The sequence below is a fragment of the Motacilla alba genome, chromosome 3 (assembly GCF_015832195.1).
Source record: "Motacilla alba alba isolate MOTALB_02 chromosome 3, Motacilla_alba_V1.0_pri, whole genome shotgun sequence".
NCBI classification, from domain to species: domain Eukaryota; kingdom Metazoa; phylum Chordata; class Aves; order Passeriformes; family Motacillidae; genus Motacilla; species Motacilla alba.
Window position 1 is genome coordinate 40,282,192 of NC_052018.1, and position 14,023 is coordinate 40,296,214.

Genomic DNA, 14,023 nt, shown 5'->3' on the forward strand with positions numbered 1-14,023 from the left:
TTATGATGCTAAAGGTTCATTTCCAGGATACTTTCTAAGGGTACTTTTGGGTGAATAGTTGAATGAAAACTGTTAAAGGAATTTAGGCTATTGAAGTTAAACTCCAGTTCATTGGCCTACATAATTTTTGCCTAATTCTAGACTTCCAAATAAAAGGGGATTCATCTTTTTCAAAGAGAGGTGATTCTTTTCTAAGGTATTGATCATGTTCATTATTGAGTCCTTTTTTCTCTACAGCTCTCCTGAAAGACATGGTTTCTAGGGGCCTAAATGCATAAGCAAGATTGCATTTATTTCATGAAGAAAAGACAAAATCTTCATGATCACTATAAATCTTCACTGAACTTTAGAAATCTAGTCGTTTAGAATTTTTGTCCTTAAAAAAGGCAGCAAAAGGAGTTTACCCCATGTGTAGTATCAGGGCTGTGAGGAATGGAAGATTTGGGTTTGTCTGTCTATCTCTAATGTTACATCCTCTATATCTAAGAGTCTCATCTTTCAATTTCGCATACATATTTAGGAAAAGTATGCAAATTTACATGAAAATTCCCTGGAGTATTGCAAGGACAAATCTTGCCCATTAATGGACTCATAATGTCTATTCTCATATGGAAGATATAAAGGATATTGTTCACACGTACTGAAAAGGGAACAATTCCATTAGAAATACATGTAGTACACTGAAACTAAGCAGGGACTGCATTCATGTATGAACACAATGTAAATTTATCATTGTAACAATTTTGTATAAAAGGGAGTTTCTATTTGCATTCACATTCTCTGCAGAGCTATGAAAATTACTCATACAGTGAATTTGGAGCCATAATTAGAGGAAATTTCTTGGGTTTAAAGAATTTTCTGGTTTTTAAGGACTAGATGTCTGTTGATAAAATTTTATCACATTGGTGAAGATGGGAATGTACGAGAGTGTGGGAGAAAGACAGATAAAGGAGATTTAATGCTGAAACAAATGAGCCTTTCCTTCATCACATCTTTCCCTTATTTATCATCTCCCCCTTAGAACTTTTAATCATTAAAAGGATCATTCTTAAATGTTACCCTGCTTTCCTCAGTTGATTTTCCTGCTACTTATAAAAACAATGCCTTGGTTATTTTGCTTTCTGGTTAGGAGAACATAGGTTTTGGTATGGATAATTAGGTGTATTTATAAATTAAAAAAAAAAATCAGATTTTAATTTGTCATGAAGGGAAGGCTGAACTGAAATATTAAATCAGATTGCTGAAAAACCTGATAATTAGGAATTTCAGGGTTTTTAGCTTGTTTCTACTGCCCCATAATATTGTTACTCTTAAAAAAAACCAATACAAACAAACTTCCCTGTTTTATTATTTTTCAGTGGTAAAATGTTGGGACTGAACAGATCTTTTTGCACCACTCAGGATACGCTGTTTATTCTTGGGCATACACTTTGCCAGACAGACTTTTTTCCTTTCCCCCAAACAACAGAAGGTATGAACTTAACATGGGTTTTCAGCTATAAAGGAGTGTCTTTCTGTACAAATAATTAAATTTTGAATATTGTATCAGAAACCATTTTCTTCAGACCCATTTCAGCAATACCTGCAGTTTGATCTGTGCAGGAACAGCTGAGTAGCCATTCAGAGACCTGAATATGCTTAACAGAGTAAGTAAAAGGAGTCTGCAAAACTGCTAATGGATTACTATGAGTAAAAGCAAAATTTTATTTGATGTAGCAGTTATTTAGTAACATACTTCTGTAGTCCTCCAAAGCTCCTAAGTTGTCTTAAATATTCTTGACTAATATAGAGCTACATAGGACCCCTGGCACTGCGTCAGAGCTCAGTGACAATCTCTGCAGCCTCAACACTCTTCAGTGGGAGTCAAATAAGACCTAGACTTACACTGACTTTCCAAGCTCAAAATTCTGAACAAAAAAAGTACATTTTGGTGGTTTTCTTCTTCTGTTGTGATTTTATTTTCTCAGATAGTTTTAACCAATATTACCTCTCATTCAGATTCTATCAAATGTTTATGTTCTGCCTCTTCTATTCTTCAAGGTTGAAAAAGATTCTACTTTCTCTGGGACCTACAGAGGAAGATGTATGATAATGTAGAATAGAAGCAACACCTCTGAGAGGAAGAGGCCAAGTTACATGTCATTTACATTGTTTAGAGATTCCTGTAAAATTAGAGTATATCCTGTGGATATATACTTTGCTGTGCACAATCTTTCTAGAGCCAGGATGCCTTGTATTGGGTAGTAGTCTTACAGATTTACTTTTTGATAGTCAAGAGGAGACTTATGCAAAAAAACAGAATGCAAAAACCAGATTTTTCAAGTAAGAAATGTTTATCACCAGATCAAACATCAATGCAGCCACTAAAATGCATCTCTTAATTAATAAGGAATTTAAAAAATATATATAAGGAAATTATGATACAAGCAGCAAAAGTAAAATTTGAATGCTGGATAACATTTTAATTCTTCTCCCCATTTTAACTGCTTTGCTTAAGACTTAAGATCATGAAAGTACAATACTAAAAAGGTCCTTCAATAAATAGAAACAAATGAGCTTTTCCCTACCGCGGAATTACTTAAAATCAGTCCTTCTTGTGAAGCTAATCCCCTGACAGATAAGACTGTGAGCTCCCCCCCTCCCCTTCCTACACGCTCACAGATGGGTTGCAACAGAAAGATGACAAATGAGTTGTGTTTGGCTGGATTAATGGGTATTATCATGTTAATGGATGTTTATGGTGCAGTTTGGGAGGTTCATGTGGTTTTCAAAAAGTGTTGGTGTTCTGGGTAGCTGCAGCCTGTGCATGTGTGAGAGTGTGTATGCATTATTAGCCACCTTTTTATGCATATTGTACATTTTTGGTTTCCCTAATGGGTCACAGCTAAACTGAGTGTGGAAGTGTTGGCCTTATGCTCAGATCTTTCACCACGCCATCAAGCGTGATGTGCAAAATGCAAGTGTCTGAGACTTGTCTTTCCACAGTGCCTGTGAATGCAGGTGCCTCCTGATCCCGGGTCTACTTTGTTGCAATCAGTTTTAAAATCTGACATATTGATCAGGAGTTTAGCCTGAGTAACTACTGCACATCTATCAACTCTGGCTGCGAATGTCAGGTCGCATTTGTTGGCAAGGTGGTCTTACAGCCAAGCTGGGCACTTCCTGCCACCCACATGAGCTGATGCTCAGGCCCTTGTTTGGCAAGGACAGTATGTATTACAGCAACAGGGCATGGGAATAAGGTGCCAAGTGGGGCAGACCCTCAGGAAAATGCCTCACCAAAGGCCACGATGTGGGAACATCTCCTGTTTAAGCAAAAACATGAAATCACTCGGAAATAAATAAGCTTTTTATCTGGATTTTAGAAATTGGGGTGGGGGGGGTGTAATATGTTGTGGTTGTGGGGTTTTTAATTTGGTTTTTTGTGAGCTTGCGGTGGGGTTTTTTTCTGTTCAAAGTTTCTTATTCTGTGAAAAGATGAACCTTTAAACATTCTTGTTTGCTCTCATTTTCTTCTGCCCACGAGGCTTGTTTTCCTCTTACTTTTGGGATATAGCCTTTAACTTGAACTGATAGGCTTCTCTCATACAAAACCTACATACATATATGTATAAATAAAGGAATACATATGTCAGACACTTGTGTGTAAACTACTACTTAAAACCCTAAATGCTTGTTTGAATGCTAAAATGCATCATTTGCATGCAATATTGACAGAGTTGTTCACATAAACATACAGTTGTGTTGACACTCATATTTTCTCTGAAAGGAACAGGTATTTAAAATTGGGAATTGCCATGGAATACCCTGCAAAAAATAGTAGAACCTCTATCAATTAATACATTTTTTGACTTACACTGTATTAAAAAATTATAAAGGACTGAGCTACAATAAGAATGCAGGAAATATACTGGTTCATTGAATTCATAATATTTCTGAGCTTTTTTTTCTAAATTTTGGGAAGTCAGATTTTCCTTTCAGAATACTATAATTTTGGAATGAAGACAGTGAAAATGATCTTCTGAAATCAGTACCAGAGGGGATTTTAATGTACTGAAATAATGCATGCCATTTATTTGGTATTCCTCCACCATCCAGTATAAAATAATTCCTTCATGTCTTTTCTTTCCTTAAAAATTCACCAAGCGTATGTGGACCTCACAGATGCAGCTTTAATTGAAAGTAATGTCAAAAACAGTGTTTTGATCTGTTTCCTTTCTTTTGACATTTTCTGGTTTTGGAATGTGTTGAGTCTGTACGACCATTCTCTGTTCAGAATTCATCTGGAAATTTACATATTTTAAAGGCTTCTTGCTCTATAATACAGCTGAGCATAATAGTGCAAGCTACACAGAAATTGAGGTGTGAAAGAGAAATTTCCCAATTTCAGTCCTTAACTGAAATACAAAAACAATTCTTCACCATCTGGGATTTACTGTGCAAGTCTTTATTCTGGGTAAGCTTGCTAGAGGGATAAAGTTCATATGATCCAGCAATGGATAGTCTGTAACTAGCTTTAAAAAATAATAACAGGAAAAAAAAAATTGTACATTCATTAATTTACAGCATTATCATTGAAATGCACAGAAATTTTGATACATTCAGAAGCATACTGGAATACATTACAACCAAGTGAACCTCTAAATTTGTGAAATCCAATCAATTACATATTTTTCTACAGGATGATAAAGTCTGTCTCCAACCAAGTAAGTAATGTTCCTGACATGGAAAGGTGTAAGTACCACAGGAAACAATACATATCAAGGATGCTCAGCATTATTTTGGATTATGCCCCAAGAGAAAGAAAGACATAAGAAAAATAAAGTAAAATAGAAATTCATAAAGCTTGTCCTTTTTTTTTTTTTTTACTCCCTGTCTGAGCAAACAGAATCAAGAAAGGTCTTAGTCTCTGAAGAAGGTTGTTAACTGTATAAAATTCTTCTTCAAATTAATAATGAAGCCACCTACTGTTAAAAATAAATTGAATCTAAAAACAGTGTACATGTACTCTGTCATTTAAAGGCAGGACTAATTCTGACAGTTCAGTACCAGATGCTGTGGCTGGGAGCACCTTTCAGATTGTACTGGACTATACATTCTGCAATAAAACTGCAACAACAGCAGGCATGTACAGTCACCAGATCATGTTGATGTTGTCCACTTTTATTACCCAAATTCATCCCTTGCTAATTACAGAACTACAAAGGACGGGAAGGAGACAGACTTACTAGCAACTAACATCTCAAAATAGTCAGAACTGTGAAATTAAGCACGTCTAACAACAGCTACTTTGCGCGGTGCAACTATAAGGGATTACATGAACAATTGGAAACCTCTGCCTCCAGGAGGAATAGAACCCATATACAAAACTCCATAGAAGCAACTTCAGCTAGAAGTGTTAAGCATTAAAAAAAAGAATTAGTAGCATAAACCTCTGTACACAGTATCAATTTTCTATGTGCATGTGCTGTGGCAAATACAGGGCTCAGTTCCTCCTGCCTCTGAGTTCAGATGATGAAGGACATGTCCGCGATACCTTGTGCTCAGATCCAAACTCTTAACACCAGACACTGTAGGTGCAAGATTAATCCATAATGAGGGTGACAGGCTGGGGATCAGGAGTCCAAGGATATAACTTGCTCTCTGGCCCAGCAGCCTAAACTACAATACAGAAAGAGCCTTGATCTCTCTGATCCTGCTTCTCCCTTTGAACATACTGACAGCTATGCTTCCTTACTTCATTGGACAGGGGTGTTGGGAAAAAGCTATTTCTTACCACTCATCAGCCTACTTTGGGCTGACCAAGAATATTTGAAAATCTAGTTGAAATAAGTAATTGTTCAGATCAAAGTGCCCTGGGAGGCAGTGAGAAATATTAATGTTGTGATAGTTAATTAGGTGCTTTTCAAAATTGCAACTTTCAATTTTGTATTTTGCAGTAGTATTTTCACTACCATTAAATTTAGGAGTTTAAGCATGCATAGCAAAAAAAAAAAAAATTTTTTTGAGGTAAGTGTTCTGTTTAGTATGCATTTTTTCCATATCTTTTTGCGGGGGGGGGTGGGGGGAGAAATAAACCTCCTTTGGTCCAAGCTAAATAACTTCCCCATTCACAAAATTGAAAATATCCAAATTATTCAGGGTATATACACTGCACAGTTCAAGTGAATCTCTCAGTAAGATGATGAATACCAGATAAGATATTTTTAAAAGCAGTACAGCACTTTTTGGCTCTTATTTGAGACAGCTGCAACATCTGAGTTGATAGATTTGCTTTGTTTTCTGTGTGGAAAAGTTGAACCACTTCAGTGCACAGCATTTGTGTGACTTTACTTACTTTCTTTTTTTAAAATATATTTAGAAACACAGTATTTTACTCCCTGAGAAGTGTGTAAGCACCTCAGCTCTGTCCTGTGGCTCTTCTGATTGTTGTCATGATCTTGCTCCTTCTTCACCACTAAGCTGTGATATCTTCTGCATGCCCCTGAACAAAATATTATCTGGTTTGAGCCATTCTTCTGTGCACCCTATCCCACCACTGGTGTGCTACAAGGAACACTGCAAAGGCTGGAATTCAGCGTGGCATGCATTGAGAGATGAAGGACCACAGAGGTTGGAACAGGTCTGGACTCCATGAGGGTTTTCGAGGTTGCAATGGGGCTCTGCAGAAGGACAGGGTCTTGCTTGGCACTTGTCCCATGCATCAATGTTGTGCCAGGTGTGAAGCTGTGCTCCGAGGGACCAGGGCTACTTGTAATAAATTTGTTTACTTTATTTACAAAGCAGTATATTTCAGACCAGCGAGCACTAACGCTGAGTGGCATTGTGCACATGTACTGATAAACACATTGCATTCTTGCAATGCCTCTTTAGGAATGGTTTTCATGTGTAATCAGATGAGGCATATGTCAGAAAGATGACAATAGAATCCCAGGATGCCTTATATATGTTTTTAATAAAAAAGCAGAGGGTTTAATTTTGTTGCTGTTATGAATCTCAGAGTGTGAGGTATTCTTCTGTTTTTCCAGATAAATAGGCCATTCAGAGTCTCTGTTTTACACAAGCTGCTGTGATTTTGAGTGCAGCCACCCTACACTTTGGCTTTGCTAATGGCTTGTCTTCCTTCAGGTAGAATTTGGCATCCTGAGCCTTAGAAGCCTTAGGAGCCCTTCTGCTCCACCTTGTGCCATGTGTGTGCGTGTGTGCCTGCATGCACGCCTCGGTGTGTAAGAGAGAGGCACAATGCAGTGAAAGGCAAAGACACTACTGTGATCTGTGGGGAGAGCAAACCAAGCAGGCTTTAAAGAAAGCACAGATTCCATCAACACACTCTCCACCCCCTCTGTTTTTCCAGACAAGTGTTATTTTTCAATATTTTATTGTGCTAGCCATAGGAGAAATCTTGTAATAAAATCATATCGCTGTTTCATCCAAGGCAAGTTTGGATGTTATCACAGTGATATACTTTGTCATAGATTTATTGTTAAGTTGTCACATAATGCAGTTGAATAGAGTTATAACAATTGTACTCTAACAAAGTTTTAATACAAGATTGTGAAATTTTAACATGAAGTAGATTTCTGCAATGACAGACCATTATTACACTCAAACTTTCAATGAAAAATTGTATGACTGAATGCAAAAAATGCAATTTAACAGCATTTGTTATTATCTGTACAGCTTTCTTGTTGTCTTTTTATTATATTCATAATCTGAAAATAACGTAAAACAGATACATGTCCGATCACGTAATGACCAATGGCATATTGTATCTTGTTTAGTAGGCAGTTGTCCTCTTGTCTTATTTGGGAATATATAGTTTAACAAGATCCTTACCATCATTTTCTTAACAGGGATAATAAACAGAACAATTCTGCATAAAAGCTCATATCAGCTTCTTTCATGCCTTTTCTTTTCAGAAGGCTGCCTAAGGGTTTAAGCAATTTAGTTGTCTGACCCGCATGCTTTCTCTGCAGTCTGCAGTTCTTTTGTTTAACATTAGTATGTGGGCAAACAGCATTCAGAGCTGTGCAGAGCTTATCAGCCTGTGCTCAGTTGACCAGAACCCCATTCTGTGTATCTAAGAGGGGCCACGTTTAATGCTTCACAGTAGGAGCATCTGCAGTTTCCAAAAATGACTTGTTTATCAGATAAACTCTGTCCTTGCACTGACACATAGTGGCTCTTCAATATCACACTCTCCTGTATGAGAACTGAGCAAAACAGGGTATGCACAATGAATAACAAGTGAAATTTACGCACATGGTGTGGTGACACAGGTACCCTGTAACACCGGGCAGTTTCTTTGCATCAGCTCAGTAATTGCAGAGAGAAACTTCCTCATTACATTCCAAAAACATTTTACTTACTCATTCTCAATACATTTCGAGCATGTGTTCTGAAGTCAGCAAATGTTAATTAATTTGCTTATTTTGCTTGGAATTTAATTAGAAGTAGCATGAAGGATCTGTCTTCTATGGCACAGGAAAAGAAACTCAAAGAGCTAAGCCGAGGTTTGTGATGTGCCCATAATTGTGGTAGCCTCTGACTATCCAGTTAAGACCCTCACTTTTGAGTTTACTGTGTTACCAAAGTATGCTTTCACAGCCCTCTCTCTTCTGTCCCTACATGATCTCTCCACTACACTGATTTTATAGACCCCTGGGCACTAAAACCATAAATATATTCTTTTAAGAATATTGAATTTTGTGTTTATAATAAAGGCCTCACTAAATATTTTAGATACCATAGAGGCTAAGCTTTGGTTTAGAAATAAAATGTTTATTAAAACACCATCATTTAAGAAAAGGTAGAAACAGCAGCCTAGAGTTGACATTTGAGGTTCAAGATCCAGTGAGAGTGAAACGCTGTGAGCTCTTTTCAGAGAAGTGCAGCTGGTCCCTCAAATTCTCCATCCAACTAAACAAAGGAAATCTTGTAAGATAAGTTGGTTTTGCAAGATTTCTGGACATCTCTGGAGCCTTTCCTAAACATGTTGGAGGTATTTGACTGGACACAGAAAGGGTAGGTAGATGGAGTAAGAATGAAAGATTTGGATCCAAACCAATGCCATCTCCCTGCAATTCAGGCAAGCCTGTATTCTAGAATGATACCCTTGACTAATTATAATGATTTTATTATGTGAAATTGATATTACACTGCAAATGGCAATAGCCCAGAAGGAGCCTGATAAAATTAACACCCTTGTCTGTACAATCAAGATTTTGGTATAAAGATGAGAATACAGTAACTCTAGTAGCTGTTACACTCTCTAATACATACAATGGTTCAAAGCTGAAGCAGTATGCTGGGAACAGAGGCTTATACCAGGCTTTCACCTTTCTCTCCCCTCCCCCCCTCATCAGCACATGCTGGCTGGTCAACTAGTCAGAGAAAAATTGTTAATGAGGGTTAAATGGAAGTTATCTATTAAATGTCATTCTAGGATCAAGACATTGGAGCTTTATTTTGAATGATGCCCATATTTTTTCTCTCCTTTATTTTTCCATCTTCTCCCTCCCCCACCTGAAAGAAAACATCCAGTGGATGCCTGGCAGCATCCTCTGATTGCTTGCTGTTTTCCTGACACTAAATCTACTGTGTCATATTCCTTGCATGGGCTGCAGATTTTGGCCTTTTCACCTGCTGTTTTGGTTGGCTTTAGATGCAAAGAGAAGAATATGAAAAGGAGAGGGGGAGGGAGGGAAGTTGGGAATGCTGGAGAAAAAAAAAAAAAGGCAAATGTTTTTAGCGCCTTCATCTAGACATGTGTCCCCTCACTCTGTGACATGGCTGCTCCAATGTTGCCATGGTGAGGATTTCTAATCATCCCTACACATGACAGGCTCCTATTTGTCTGCACTCCCTTGGGTGTAAATTTCTAGGCTTAAAAAAAAAAATCCATGTGAGCGTATCATCCGCCGTGCAGATGTTTCACTGCTTTAGAATATCAGGCAGCTGCTTGTGCCACCGTCGACAGCTAATTGGAGACTGCATCGCAGGAACAGAGGCGTAATTATGGCATAAATACACATCCTCTGGTGCATCATTGTATCTCTATTAACAGAAAATTTTAAACAGTGTTCAGAGTGTAATTAGTGTAGTTGATAAAGTTGTAAAACATGTAAATAAGGGAAATAGCAGGTACGTGGCCAATCCACTACCCAGCACTAGGGGATGCAGATTATTGCCTATTTAGAAATAATTAGCAAAGCTGCATTAGCAAAGCCTGTGTCCAACAGAAGCAATGCAAACATTTATTCTGGTAACAGCTCTTTCTGTGCTAGCCATGAAAATCTACTAATATTGGTAATTTAGCCCTCATTACAGAGGATAAAGCATGAAAAGAGCTCAGACATGAAATATGACAAGTAATATTAATTTTTATTCCAGAGGAAAGGATGCTTTCTCGGGTTGCATGCTGATTTCTCGGCAGGGTCTCAGTAGTGTGCGAGCGAGCTGGTGGCTGAGGATGCGGCTCTGGAGCTGGCTCCCTGCTGGAGGTATGCCCTGAGGTACCCGTGACAGGAGCTGATGAGGCATGCTGTGGTTAGTGCCCAGCCAAAGCTTAGGTCACAGTTCAGAACGAGCACTCAGGCATCAAACTTCTCTCCTTATAGACTCGAGTCTTTAATTTTGTCCTCAGCCTCGATCCTTGCCACCCCCAAATGATTTTGCCAAATCACCTGCTCGGCCCCCAGCTGTCCTTCCCAAAAATGTGTAACATGCAGCTGAGCCAGGCGAGCAGAGCTCTGAATCAGGGCACACTTACTCTTCAGGTTTGTCTTGTGCCCTGGATGAGAAATGATTGCTTCCCCCTCACTGTTTATGCTTTAGATTACGTTTCATGAAGAACATTACCCTGTGACCATAAAAATAAATGCCAAAATTTTGACTTTGCTATACAGATGTATTTTCTAATGAAGAAAAATGTGAAAGCCTGGCTGGCACAGGGGACATAGATCATTTTCTTTTTAAACAAGAGGATAAGGGCTGAATGTTCTGGAAATGGGGAAAAAAAACTGTTGTGTTTTTTTTTTTTTTAACATCTCCTATTTCTTCTCTCTCTCTCTTTTTTTTTTTTTCCTTCCTACTGGATGTAGAAACAGAATGAATAAAAACTCCAGTTTATAGTGTCGGCTAAGTTCTGCTGCATCTTTAATAAGTGTGCACGTGTGTGTTTATGAGAGAGAGAGGAAAGGGGGAACAGGAGAATTCTGCTTGACAAGTGCCAGTGTTTCAAAAAGAAGTCTAAGAAAGATGTTATCTCTGGCTCAGGCAAATAAATTTCCCCACTTAGCCAGTGTTTCCTGAACATTTTCAGAATTCAGCTCTCACCACAGACTGCATAAAATCCTGCCAAATAAGGGCTGGATTTCATGTAATACAATACTTAAGAAAAAGAGAAAGAAGAGAGGGAAAATGTAGAGATGAAAAGAAGCTGGACAAGCTACTGTCTGAAGTATTAAAATGTAAAATAAGCTTTAGAGCTGTAGCAGGGGGAAAAGCCTTTTACAGATCCAAAGAGAACACTGTGTATATTTTATCAGCTACAGTGACGTGAAAATTGTGAAAATACTGAACTTGTTGATTGAAGAGGGTTTTTTTCCACGCTTTGGAGAAGGTTCAATGCTCATCCCAGCACCCTATTTAGGTAAAAAAAAAAACCAAAGCTAGAGAGGGAATCTCAGTCAGTCTTTTGCCTGTTGTAGAGCAAAAAGCACACAAAAGCCCAGACAATAAGCACCTCATCTGCACTAATGTAAGCATCCCATCCAGTCCTAGCACACTGAATTTTTATAGCCTTAGCATATATTTTCTGTGTTTAAGATTTATGTAGCTATATGCAGATGTGCATTCCTCTGGCACACAAGAAGTAGATGGTTTATGCATATATACACTTTATGGGTAAGCTGTTTGTATGTGACCAGGATGCCCTGTTAAATGCTCTGGTGCCACTCTGATCCTGAAGAGTTCATTGAGGTTTTTACCACAGATTTCCCTGGAAGAAGAGCTGGTCCAGCTTCTGCTGCTTTTCATAATTCCAGCACTGTGTGGCTCTGTGTGAATCCTGCAGCATATTTGTAGGGCTGTATGCTCACAGAGATGATGTTGCAGTGTTCATGTGTAACTGTGTGCATATGGGCACTAATGTGAATGTTTGGATATATGTGTGTGTATCTGCATGTGATTATCAATGTTTAATAGTAATAGATTTCATTGGTAATGTGATGGATCGGGAAAACCTGACAGTGTGCATGTCAGCATCTATTCATATATGTATAATGCATACATATATAATGGGTATACACAAAGAATGTATACTCTTATATAAAAGAGTAATTTTGTAAATAATGTTAATTAAAAATAAAAGAACAAAACAAAACAAAAAAAACCCAACAAAAACAAACCTTTCCAATTCCCTCCTTCAACTTCCCATTATTTATCACAGTGTATTTTTTGGATGCATTTTTTCCAGCGTTTGGTTGGTTGGTTTTTTTTCTGAGCCCACTAGACTGCCTTCAGAAGTCTTTTACTGCCCATCCATTAGAAGAAGGAGAGAGTTATCTCCTGTATCAGGAAAAGCCATCTCTTTTCCCTCTTCCCTCTTTCCCTTCAAATTATATAAGTCCACATTGTTGAATGTTACTGCTGAACGAATTACAGTATTGCAAGCAGATGAGGGGAACAGTCTGGACACTGGGTGTATAGGGAGACGTGTTTGGAGATGGACAGAGTTAGGCTTCTGTAGGTACAGTATGCACAAGGGGGTCCTGAAATGGTTTTAGACAGATTATTAGTTCTTTACAGCGCAACAGAGCCACTGCTCATTCTTTGCTATAGAAAACAACCTCTCAGGTCATCAGTAACTGGAAGCAATTTCAATGCTGTTTTTTCCTCAGTTTAAATACTTATACGCTATTGTTTAATATTAATAAATATTTTGCTGTTATACTACTTTGGTGACCTTTAGAATTGATGAGCACTATAATATCAGTTTGAAATAAAAACATATTAACTTATATATTCTGATCAAATCAGATCAAGGTCACATCTAATATCGTCCCTATGGTCCAAATTTACTTCTGTGTAAATTAGAGTAACTCCATTAAAGTCAATGTGAGTTTCTATCTATCACACTAGACTAGTAAGAAAAATGAATGTTACCATATATGGCACTTCTTTCGCACTGAGCAGTGTGTGCACTGAGACTGAAAGTCGTCTCTCTCCATTTTACCTTTGTGGGAATGTGTCCTACAGCAAGTATGTAGGTTCTGACTGAAGAACAGCAGGGGTACCCATCTTGATGCACTGCTTGCTTTCTGCATAGTCAAGGAGACCTGGAGAGGTTGAATTAGGGGTGCAAAGTAGCAGGAGTTGGTTTAAAAAAAACTGGTTTGTACTGAATTAAAGTCGATTAATTAATTGGGTCAGGAGGAAACTAAAAACAGAGCTGGGTCTGGAGGCTGAAGGAATTGGAACCTTGTAGATGCTGGGTGATTTCCCAAAGAATTGCAATCACTTCATAGGTGCGAAGGTTACCTAACAGCATCAAACCAAAGCCCACTGAGTTTGAAGATAAGTGACTTAAGGTGAAAAAACACTATCAGAAGAGAGGGTAGGTGGGAAAAACAGTGAAAAAAAAGTGGTTGTGCCATTTTAGGTCTCAAAACCATTCATCTTTTGTTTCCTGCTCATTTATACTATTTCTGTGTTATTGGTGGGTAGGTATTGAACATAAATTATTTAACCATGTAGTATCTTAAAAATAAAGGGGATAATGAGTTAAAACTTACGGTTAATTTTCCTTTGAAGTTATTGGACTTCTTCTCTTAGTCCTTTCCCTGCATATATTTTCAAGGGGGTAAAGCACATCAGGGGAGGGAACACGCAGCAGGAGAGGCTGCGACTCACAGCAGCAAAGTTGCCATTAGCAAGCAGTGTAGCCTGGTAAGAACAGATCTGTGGAGTGAAATTGTTGCTGCTGAAGACATGCCTTTCTGTAGTGTATGCCCTGCAAATT